Source organism: Coffea arabica, chromosome 9e (genome assembly GCF_036785885.1).
Source record: "Coffea arabica cultivar ET-39 chromosome 9e, Coffea Arabica ET-39 HiFi, whole genome shotgun sequence".
Classification (NCBI taxonomy): domain Eukaryota; kingdom Viridiplantae; phylum Streptophyta; class Magnoliopsida; order Gentianales; family Rubiaceae; genus Coffea; species Coffea arabica.
In genome coordinates, this window is record NC_092327.1 from 1199834 (window position 1) to 1211831 (window position 11998).

The 11998-nt window shown below is 39.3% G+C and overlaps 1 pseudogene; it reads left to right on the forward strand.

Moving 5' to 3' along the window:
• Positions 1 to 498: 498 nt before the first annotated feature.
• LOC113710119 (26S proteasome non-ATPase regulatory subunit 11 homolog) lies at positions 499 to 7567 on the forward strand (annotated as a pseudogene).
• Positions 7568 to 11998: the final 4431 nt, after the last annotated feature.

Consider the following 11998-nt stretch of genomic DNA (forward strand, 5'->3'; position numbering starts at 1 on the left):
TTCTTTATTATGAGAGGAAAATTCTATACAATAATACAATTTAAACCCAAATCCAACCCTTGTATATCATCTCTTATCTCTCAAGAATCCTCTCTCACCACTCATGTATAAGTCTACATGTTGCCTTTTGTGTGCGTCTTTGTAGTATGCTAACCCACATATTTATAGAGAATATTATTTGGTCAAAATACCAAATAACAATAGGAAACCAATTTTAATTCTTAAACTTATACAAAATAGGAAATAATTTCTAATTCTAAACAAATTAGAAAATTTCTTGATTACTACTTTAAGTAACTAAAACTAATTAGGAAACTAGTTACTTCCACACAAAACAAGAAATCTATTTAAAAGAAATTAAACCAATTTTCTAACAGAAACGCCGCACTGCACAAATGATATGTTCTTGTAGTGATTCTTTGTCTTGGATAAGAGACCTCTTAGTTCTTTGTTCTTTCTTGTCAATCTTTTCTTTTTCTTATCTTCTTTTTAGTTGACATGGTTGCTCTCCCCCATTTGTATGATGGCAAAAGGAAGTTGGTTGGTGTATATCGTATGCATGAGGGCTTTAGAGACTGGAACTATGATATTGATCCTGAAGATGTTGGTGTAATTGCATTTTGTCATCCTTCTCGACTTAATCCAGTGGACACCAATACAGTCAAAAGAAAAGAGGATGATGCTGATGATTTTTGTTTACTTGAAGGTGTTAAGCCATTCCACAAAAGTACACCACTGGTTACAGAAAATACTGCCTCTTCTTTATCAATTCTGTCTACTCCTCACCCTTTCAACATGAGATCTGGTCGGATATGGTGTTCAGAAGATATACCTCTTGTCTCATATTAGTACAGGATGAAGTGGTAAGTTTCGATATAGAAAGATAGTTAGAAGTTTTTGGTTTATTTGCATGATTGTCTAAATATGCTAATATAAATTTCTGGTAACTTATGTTTATAGTCGTGATTGTGATGACTCTGTCAGAGGTTGTGAAATAAGTCTAAGAAGATTACGGAAGCATGCTGTGTTGAACATGTTGCGTCTAAGACCCCATTAAGGCTCGGAAAAAAAAGAACTTGTTTAGGTCTCTTGCAGGTACAAAGGGTTTCCCTAGTACAAAAGTTGACTGGGTTGAAGCAGGCCTTCAACTCTACGAACAAGGGAGCACCATGCTGAATTTGCTGCTTCAAAGACATAATTTGGAACACATTCACGTTAATCATAATTTCAGACTGAATATTGCGGTTACTATCACTAAAATAGAGCTTAAGTTTGAAAAGCAAAATGCTGTTCACATTTGCTGTCGTATACTACAGTTGATGAACCTTGTACTTGATGCCCATGTTAAATTTAGGTTGGAAAATATGAATGCATTCCAGTTCACAGATGCTTTGCAATCTATATTTTCACATGTTAGGCAGTCGACAGGTATGAGGAGATACAGTTCTAAAGTTTCACAGCGGATTAGGATGTGCAATGATTTGAAGCACTTGAATTATTAGCGCTTTAAGCACTTGATACCCATGAAAAGTCCTGGAATTGGTTTCTGGGCTCCTATGTGGAGGGTGTGGTTGTTTTTCATTTGTGGAATGATACCTCATCTTGAACATTGGTTGGGAAAACAATTTGAGTAAGACCATTCTGAAAAAGTTGCAACAGTTGTATGCAGAAGTTATGGCTATACCATCTGAAAACTATAAGGAAATTTTGGAAAATGATGGGCAGATTTGGTTTCTTGATATTGATCTCACTAACGTGGATTCCATCTTTATTCTTAATGTCAAAGATGGTCGGCTACTTCTCAAGATATGCATTTAATATAACAATTTTTGGAATTCTATACATTTTAAGATACTAGGGCAAGACATCTAACAATGCCTTTTGCAGGTTGGTGTCAGTGGTATATTGGAAGGGCGCGAGCATCTTGGTCAGCTGTTGGTTAGTTTGTTTCAGTCCCGTATTATAGAAGAACCAGGGCAAATCTTTGTGACTGTCAGAAGAGTATTTGATTGCTTGCCTGTTCAATTTGTTGAATTCCCTCTTATATTCATTGGACCAAGTGAGTTGCAGATTCCATTTCGAGCCATCTTAAAGCTTGATGTATAAAGCGACATCTGAGATGGTTATGTGCAACATCTATGGTGATTGGGTGCAAGGAAAATCTTACTTGCATGCTTTCAAAAGGATTACTCTCATTTTGTGTGCTCTTCATCTGAACAATGACTTGGTGAAACGACTATTGATGCCAGGGATGATATCTGTTGCTACGCACCATACCTGGCCTTTATTTACGAAGGATCAATGGAGAAATGTCGGTGACTTTTTACCTTCCCCTACAAATTGGTCTATGTTGTTAGATTCTTCAGTTTTTCAGCAATATTAATCTTAGCTAACTTGCCTCCTGATGTAGGTCGAGATTGATTTGATACGTCTTATACTATGTTATAATGCAAAGAAGAACAATGTAGACTATTACGTGCTAATGGAAAATCATATGTTGGATATAATATTTGGCTCTGAAATAGAGATGCAACTGAATCCGAGTCCAAGTCAGAGTCCGATAGGGATATCATACATGTACGCATTTTGCAATACTTCAACCTAAAAGAGTTCAATTTTTTGGAGAGATTCTTTGACCCAATCCTACTATTGTGTCAGTTTACGTGCTTCATATATTTTTTTCAGTAATAGCAACTATCTTCACACTACTCATCATCACATAAATCTTCCCTCGCATTCATCTGATCCTCAAGATTTTAGCTGCAAGTCGATTGCATACTTCATGGCGTAATTTGATGTTCCTGCTTTTATCTGTAATTGCAGGACTTGATGATAAAAGATGATATGCTATTTACTTCTCATCTTTCAGTAACGGCTAAGTCTCTTATACAGGCTTCTGAAGCCATACTGCCGTCTGATGCCATTACCATCCTCTATTGGATCCTTGATGATCTTTCTTCTTTACCTGATGCTCTAGGCATAAAAGAACAGGCCATCCCTGTTCTCTCTAACCTTCTTGGACAGGAAAGTAGGGCTGAGGAGCTCAAGTGCCTTATTACTCAGCTCCGGCCCTTCTTCTCCTTGATCTCCAAGGCTAAAACACTAAAAATTATGCGAGTTATTACAGATGCAGTGGTTAAAATACCGGGAACATCTGATCTTCAGATTGCTCTTTGCAAGAAAGTAGTACAGTGGACTCGCGATGAGAAGCGAACTTTCCTTCGTCACCGTATAAAAGTAAGACTTGCCGAATTCTTGGTACAGAAAAGGATTATTTTGAAGCATTCTTTTTGCTTTCTTGGTTGAGCAAGAAGGTGGGTAGAATAGATGATAAATCACTTCTTGTGGTGATTGACTTGCTGAAGAGCAAGTTGCATTTTGCTCTGCATGATCTTCAAAAAGCTAAAGCTTCCCTCACAGCTACTAGGACTGTAGCATATGCTATTTCTGTGCCTCCAGCTCAGGAAGGCTCAATAGATTTGCAGAGTGTGGTCCTCCATATAAAAGAGAAGAATTCTAAGATAGCTTATGGCTACTTCCATGAAGCCTTTGAAACTTTCAACACCCTGGGAGATTCGTTGGCTATTTGTAACTTGAAGTATATACTGCTGTGCAAAATTTTGGCAGACCTGGCGAATGATGTGAACATAATGATATTGTCACCAAAAGTTGGCTTGCAGTATCAAGGGCCTGAACTGGATGCAATGAGAGTTGTTGCTGATGCTTATTATAAACAGTCTCTTAAGCTTTTTGAGGTTTCTCTTCAGAAATTTAGGCCTCGGCTAGAGGAGGACCCTTGCATTTGCAGGCATCTGTCATCACTTTTTGACACTTTGCTGGAGCTAAACCTTTGTAGATTAATTGTGCCTTTCTCAAGGGTCGAGATTGGTCATATTGCTGATCTAATTGAGTTACCTGCCAGCCATGTGGAGAAGAAAGTGTGTGTAGAGGAGCCAATCCTCCACGAAGATGGGTCAGCCCTGCCAATCTTGTTCGGCTCTCACCTCGAGTTCTTCTCCGAGCCGAACTGAATAGCTTAAGGGGGAGTCCATCCAAGGGTTGCCTCGAGGAAGGGCTAGTGTACAGGGAGAAACTCTCTAGGGACACGTGTCAGGCCGATGAGCTCTGTTCGGATTCCACATCTACTCTGAATAGAGCAGGTCTGGCTGTCCTGATTAGGAACAACTAAATCTTCGGGATAAAATTCGGAGTCAGAGATCGAAAAGAACTCTGACTCTGGTAACTTAGTAGAACTCATATTCATCGATGGGATAACTACTAGGAGTGGAAGAATAACTCTGGACTTCTGCATGACTATCCAAGGGAAGCTCTATAAATAGTGGACAGATAGACCAAAGAAAGGTATGCAGCAAAATACACTACACTTATTCTCTTTATTCATCTACTCCCAGCTGACTTGAGCGTCAGAGTCACAACGAAGAGTTAGTCCCGCTGTTTAGCTCATTGCAGGTCAGCTCAGTTGATTCTGTTCGATGCTCAGTTCAGATCGCGCCCTCGGCAGATTCTACAATTGGCGCCGTCTGTGAAAAACTCTTCGATCTTTGGTAAAAACATGCCGAGGACTTGATCTAAGAAGAACGCTGAAACTTTAGGAGTGGATGATTTGAATAACTAAGGGTGAGGAGGCAACTAAGATCTCTGGAACACCTCACGATCAATTGGTGCAAGTGGTGGCTGAAAACCTACCAACCTTTGAAACTATAGTAAAGCACTTAAAGGGTAGAGATCAAAGCTGTCACAAACAAGATCATGAAACTCAGGGGAGGGAAAAGGAGAGATCGTCAGATTCGGGATTGAGAGATCTTCACTCTCGAAAGAAGAGAAAACGAAAGAAATCTTCTCATGACCGAACAAAGGTTCCTGAATCTTCCCATTGGAACTCACACTTCAGACCCTTTCGAGGGATTACCAGGAGGGAGTACTACCCCTTGCATGAAGAATGCCCTGTTCAAGAAGAATTGGATGGGCTGCTGAATTCGGAGGAGGACAAGTACTCTTCCTCTCCTTTCATACTAGATATCGAAAACTATTCTTTGCCAGCCAAGTTTAAGTACCGAGCATGAAACCCTACGACGCGACCACAGATCCAGAGGACCATTTGTTCGCCTTCCTAATGCACATGCGTTTGCAAACAACTGCTGACGTAATTTGGTGTAAAACCTTCTCTATGTTCTTCGAGGCAAGAGCACGCCTATGGTTTCAGGGACTGCCCCCTAGGTCAATTCGGTCTTTTAGGCAGTTAGTTCGGTTGTTTACTGCTCAGTTCATTTCATCACGGACTTTTTCTAAGAATATTGCTCATCTGATGGCAGTTCGGCAACGTCCTGAAGAATCGTTGCGAGAGTACATGATACGATTCAACAATGAGTCTCTCCAAGTGCGAGATCAGGACGATAAAGTGGCCATAGTAGCTTTTATCAACGGGTTACGACTACAAAAGCTGTACACAAAATTTGTGGAGAAACCTCCCAAGTCTGTTCAAGAAATGTTGGACAGGGCACGCGAGAGAGCCAATGCTGAGGAGGCCAATCCCCTTGAAAAACGAACAGGATAAGCAGAGAACGTCAACAAGACAATTCTGCGTAGATTGAAGACGCGGAAAAATGATGCTTGGACATGGTGGTTGGATGAACTACCCAGTATATCATGGACGTATCGAACAACACCCGAAACTGCTACCCAAGAAACTCTATTTGCCTTCACTTATGGGGTAGAGGCAGTGATCCTTGCAAAGATTGGGTTACCCTCAGACAGGGCATAAAATTTTATAGTTCGAAATAATGAGAAGGAATTGAGATTCAACCTGGACGAGTTTGGACGGAGGAGGGAAGAAGCAGTTGTTCGGATGGCCAGGTACAAAGGGCAAATAGCTCAGTATTATAATGCTAAAGTTAAACATTTTTATTCCAAACCAGAAGATTTTTCGCTGATCGGCGCAAGAAACTATTCTATTCGATTTTAGTTCGATGTTTATTTTCACAATTACTTTATTAGGTCTGTTTAGTTCTTTTTACGTCTGTTCAAATTAGGTCTGTTCATTTTCTTTGGAACGAACAGAGCTAGTCACGCTAGTCAAAATGATGAAATAAAAACTAAGTATTAAGAGAAGTTAAGATTTTATTTCCACAAAAGATGAAGGAATACATTAAAATCCTAACAACTTAGTTCTGCTGCTCCTAACTACCTGTAATTATCACCGACTCGACTCTCCCCTGAAGCTTCCTTTTCTTCTTTTGGGGTGGTGATGGGAAAGAAGTGGTTGGCGACCAGATCGGCCAACTTGTATCCCTTGGAATATCCATCTACCAAGCGGTCAATCTGTTCGGCCGCCTTAGGATTATAATTTGAAAAATTTTCAATATCAAACTAGGAAGATCCAAGGCCTGAACTTCTATCAAGGCGGAGGAGTAGCCGTGTTGGAGGATGGGAGTATTCAGGATAGCCAGGTCAGCCATAAAATCATCAGATTTCAAGAAGTTCTTCACTCCCAACTTTTGGCCTTCATCCAAAGCAGTGGCCTGCTGACTCTCCAATTCGGCCGACCTCCTCTGTTCGGCCTCCAGTTGAGGGGACAGAACTATGTTCTTCTGCCTCTCCAGCTCAAGGTTCGTATGAGCTTGAGCCAGTTACTTCTTCAGAGCCTCAACCTCTTCAGAAGAAGAGTCCAATTCAGCTGATTCTGTTCGGCACTTATGAACACGTGTAGCTGAATTGACACGTGTCCCTGAACTAGGGCCAGATTCATGCAACCATTTGATGACTCTAACCTTCAAAGCGGGGCTAGTGAAAATGAACCAATCCTCCATGGACATGTGTCAGCCCTGCCAATCCTGTTTGGCTCTCACCTCGAGTTCTTCTCCGAGCCGAACAGAACGGCTTAAGAGGGAGTCCATGCAAGGGTAGCCTCGAGGGAGAGCTAGTGTAGAGGGAGAAACTCTCTAGGGACACATGTCAAGCCAATGAGCTCTGTTTGATTCCACATCTACTCCGAACAGAGCAGGTCTGGCTGTCCTGATTGGGAACATCTAAATCTTCGGGATAAAATCTGGAGTCAAAGATCGAAAAGGACTCTGACTCTAGTAACCTAGTAGAACTCATAATCATCAATGGGATAACTACTAGGAGTGAAAGAATAACTCTGGACTTCTGCATGACTATATAGGGGAAGTTCTATAAATAGTGGACAAATAGACCAAAGAAAGGTATTCAGCAAAATACACTACACTTATTCTCTTTATTCATCTACTCCCAGCTGACTTGAGCGTCGAAGTTACAACGGGGAGTTAGTCCTACTGTTCGACTCATTGCAGGTCAGCTCGGCTGATTCTGTTCGGCGCTCAGTTCGGACGCGCCCTCGGCAGATTCTACAGTATGCAAAATGATTTTGGACAAGAAACTTTCCGGAACTTTGGATGATGCTGGATGCATCATCAATCTTGATGATCGGAAGATGGATGAACTCTTTCCAGCAACAATGGAAGCCATCAAGATTATGGGAAAAACTGTTGACAGTTTGTTCGTGAGAACTTTCGGAATATTGGAGTAAGATTCTGGTTTCTGGTCTCTAAACTTTGTTTTACTATGATATGGTTTTCCCAACATGACAATGTAATGGAATTTTGCCTTATCTTTCACAAGTTCTCTTCCTGTTGATTTCCTGTTGTCAGTGATTTTGTTCTGAGTTTAAGTGTGGCTTGGGTACTTGTGTGTTAAAATGAAAAGAAAAAGGAAATCAAAGCAAAGTCCAATATGTTTGATGTTGTAGTGTTTCATGACGCACTGCATCTATGAAGTCCATGAATATTTGTCTTGATCCTTCAAATTCTCCGACAAATTGCAGTATTAAATCTGCAAAAAAAAGAAGAAAAGGAAATTGTTTAAATGTGGAATGTGGTCAGAGGTCCTTTTTCATCTATTATTACTGGTGTTTGTAAGAATAATTTGCCGGAGGAATATGTTGTTAATCTGTTGGTCAAAATTTCCCAATGAAGAATCTTTTTCACTAGAACTTTTGCTTGTTTTGTGTCCATTGTTTACTGTTATGCATTCTTGTTATTTTGTTGCCGACGTGTATTTCTCGTCTTGTGAATTTGTACCAATAATCTCTAACTTTTCTTATTCAAGAAATGCATTTTGCTTGTGCTTTTTTCGCAACTTTTTTGATCTTAGCCTCAAGTTTGTCATGTTTGCATACCGTTCTCTTCAATTGAAAGCTCTACTATTGTGTGCCAATTGAAATGCATTGGTTTTGGATGTTTTAAGAAATGTTATTCTCCTATTGACTTGAGATTTATAGGTATCTAAATTTTGAATCAGTTATTACTATGGACTTATGGTATTTGTTCAATTTCCTGGAGTTGAAGTTTCATGTACTCATAAATTTTTTTTCCTCCAAATTTAGTGTGGATGGCTATAATGGGCTGGTACCTGATAGTACTACAATGCAGTTAAAAGTTTCATTACTCTTAAATTTTTTTCCTTCAAATTTAGTGACCTCTTCGTTTAATGGTTCAAAACTTTAACCCCTGCCGTTGTTGAAGTAATAATGCATTTCGATGTACTTGGTCTGGTATTTAATTGCATGTAACTGAGGAGGCTTTGTGATTTACTAGAATCAGCTAAATGAAGGGCTTCAATGAACTCCCCTTTTATTTATTCTCCGTATTCTGGAGTTCTGAATTGTGGTACTATTCTTTTCATTGTTTGGAAATTGTCCTCTATCAGTCCTTCAGGAAGTTGTTGTTTTGGAAGGTTTAATTAGGGTGATGAGTTGTGAAATATTTGGAAGACAAAACTTTCTTTCTTGAACCAAAAAAACCATATAAATTCAAATATGGAATTATGAGCTTCATATGTTAATTGGCACTTTATCTATAATGACCAGTGTTTTAAAAGATGTGTTGGCGAGGCATTGTGCGTTTGCCTAAATGGTGCGAAAGCCTCCAGACTTGCGGTGTAAGCCTCACAAATTCTTATTTTTTTAATATTTAAAAATATGTAGAAATAAAAAAAATATTATGCTATTCAAAAAAAATAATTTTTAGCAATTCAAATAAGTACAAAAAAAATAAAATAAAACATATACAAATATCGTTGTAATATATAGTAGTATTAATATAGATGATTTTCATGTATTTGCGGGGAATTCAAAATTTTAGATAGGTTAAGAACAAATTAACAGTTACATGCTAATTATATATATATATACATATATGAGTAAATTGCAAAAAAACCACTCAACTATTTAAAATTGCATCACTCGGCCGCCAACCCTTTTTTTCTTGGCCTCATCAAACTCGTAAAAATGCACCATTCTTTGTCATGCCGTCGAATTCTAGTCCTACAATAGTAGGAAGTACATCCATGCACTGGTTAGATGCTCAATGGCAAAAATGTCTCGCAATGTTTGATGTGAACTGAAGAAAAATAAAGTAATTTCTCAGTTTCCAAACTTTACTAATTCTCTTAGAATGTAATCTTTAACAATGTTAGGAATTTTGGCCATTATTTGGACAGCATGTATAAAGTTTGGAAATTGAAAATTTCCTTTGTCTTTTTTCAATACATGCTAAAGGTTATGAGATAGTTTTGCCATTGAAAAACTAAGCGCACTGCTTGTGACTAGCATGGCACCAGAATTCAATCAAATGACCAAAAAAGTACACTTTTACGAGTTTAATGCCCTTTTAGCTAAAAAAGAAAAAAGATTTGGTGATCAAATAGTGCGATATTAAATAATTGAGTGACTTTTTTTGCCATTTGTTCGAGAAGAAATTAAGTGTGGTGGCAAAATTTGGGTAGCCAATAATAAGGGTTTTAATTACAAATAAAAAACTATTTAACACCTATCACTACAACAAAAATGACTTTTCGTGACATGTCTATAAGGACACTTGCTGGTTTGTGTCATTATAACACATCTATTATGACACTTGTTATCAACTCAATAATATACACTCTAATTTTTTTTATTTTATCTGATATAAAAATAATAATGTGCCTTTAGATTACCTATCATGACACTTGAGAAAATGTGAGATATACTAAAAAAAAGGAAAGGCACAAAACAACATCATAGTGAATTGGCGGAAGATTCATTTGCTGTGAAATATTCAAAACTTTCAATTTGCCGGCCAAAACACTTAGTCAAATTTTGCTTCTTCTGATCTCTCTCACAAAAAACACTCTCTCCGCAAACTAACTCTCGGCAAATTATCTCTCAGCCAAGTTGGGGCGTTAAGACCGGAGTTTTTTGTAGATGGCGCAAGACGATTGCAGATGGGTAAAGGAAACCTGGAAAATAATAGACCACCGAAGTACTAAATGAAACTTTCTTCCACTTTCTTTCCTTTCGCTCTTTCTGGCTCCCATGACCAATTAAAGTAAGGAAGAATCAGCCATGGGATTCATCGTCTCCGCTTTCAGTTCATTCCATTCCTCAAGCTCACCGCCGTCTTTCTCCCCTCAACCGCCACCACCACCGCTGCCGGAATGTTATTTCTCTTTTCCCTAGCTACCCTCCTTCTACAATCACCAGCAGCTGTACCAGTACCAGCACCAGCACTAGCTGTTCTTCATCTTCTTCTTCTTCCTCCTATTTTGGGATTTCGATTTCTGACAAAACTATGATTTCTGTTGCGTCTGGAAAAGCTAAGTCAAACCGATCGTTGTATATTGTAGCTGAGGTGTTTGAGAAATTTACTGAGAGAGCAATTAAAGTGGCTATGTTTTCCTAGAGGGAGGCAAATGCTTTGGAGGTAGAAATGGTGTATACCCAGCATCTTTTGCTAGGACTTATCGCAGAAGATAGTGCTTCCGGTGGATTTTTAGGCTCTGGAATCACAATCGAGATGGCTCACCAAGCCGTTAAGAGCATTTGGTATACCAATTCTGATGATAAGGAGGAGAATGGTAAGGGTAATGGGAGTGGTCTTGGTCCTGAGGGGGCAGAGGTCTCGACCATGGATGTGCCATTTTCGCTGAGCACTAAGCGGGTTTTTGAGGCTGCCGTGGAGTATTCGAGGACTATGGGGTATAATTATATTGCGCCGGAACATATTGCTGTTGGGTTGTTCACTGTCAATGATGGAAGTGCTGGCCGTGTACTTTAGAGGTTGTACATTTTGAATTAGCATAATTTTATCTATGAATGCTTTACTCGCTCAGAATTGCAATTTTTTTAGTGCTTTATATTGGTCTTATATGGACTGCTGAAACTATTGTTGCAACTTGTGATCGAAGCCAAAACTAGGAAGGGGTGGCAAAACAAGTCAACTGGGAGGTAAAAAGAATCACCCAACTCTGACTGTACATTTTGCCCCTGGGGCTTCCTTTGGCATATCTTCTGCCTGCTCTTCCCCAAGATCACCTGAGAGCTGCAAGCCTGCAACACCGATGGAAATGCCCATGAACCCATGCTCCAGAACAGCTATCACAGCACCCGAATGCATATGCACAGGGTCCAGAGCTCACCTACTGTCTGCAATCTTATAGGTCTTCAGCAATAGAACAGTGCTTCTAGTCTTCAGTTGTATCCTCAGAATTACTACCAAACCATCAGTCTTTTTGGTGTGCAAGAAACTTCAACTTGCGGTTGTACGTTAGATTTCAGGTGAGACCCTTTTGAGTTTCCATACTGTGAGTGTTAAACATCTTATTCTCTTTTTGCTACTGATGATATGGTCTGCAAGAGTTTAGAGAAGGCTTGGCTTCACATTCTCAGGCCCTGATGGATCAAATGACTGCTATTAGGGTAATTTTGATCATCCCTAGCTCCTGCTTACTTCCTTTTTCTCTTTTAATTTGGTGTGTATGGAGAGAGGGAGCTTATGTGCACGAGAATTCCAATTCTATTCTCTAGAATTATAACAGCAGAAGCTAAGCTTTTGTGCCCTTAACATAACGGAAAAGGGAAATGTGAGACGATTACTGATCACTTGTTGTTGGCAATGATTACATGACTATGGACAGAGGCTTG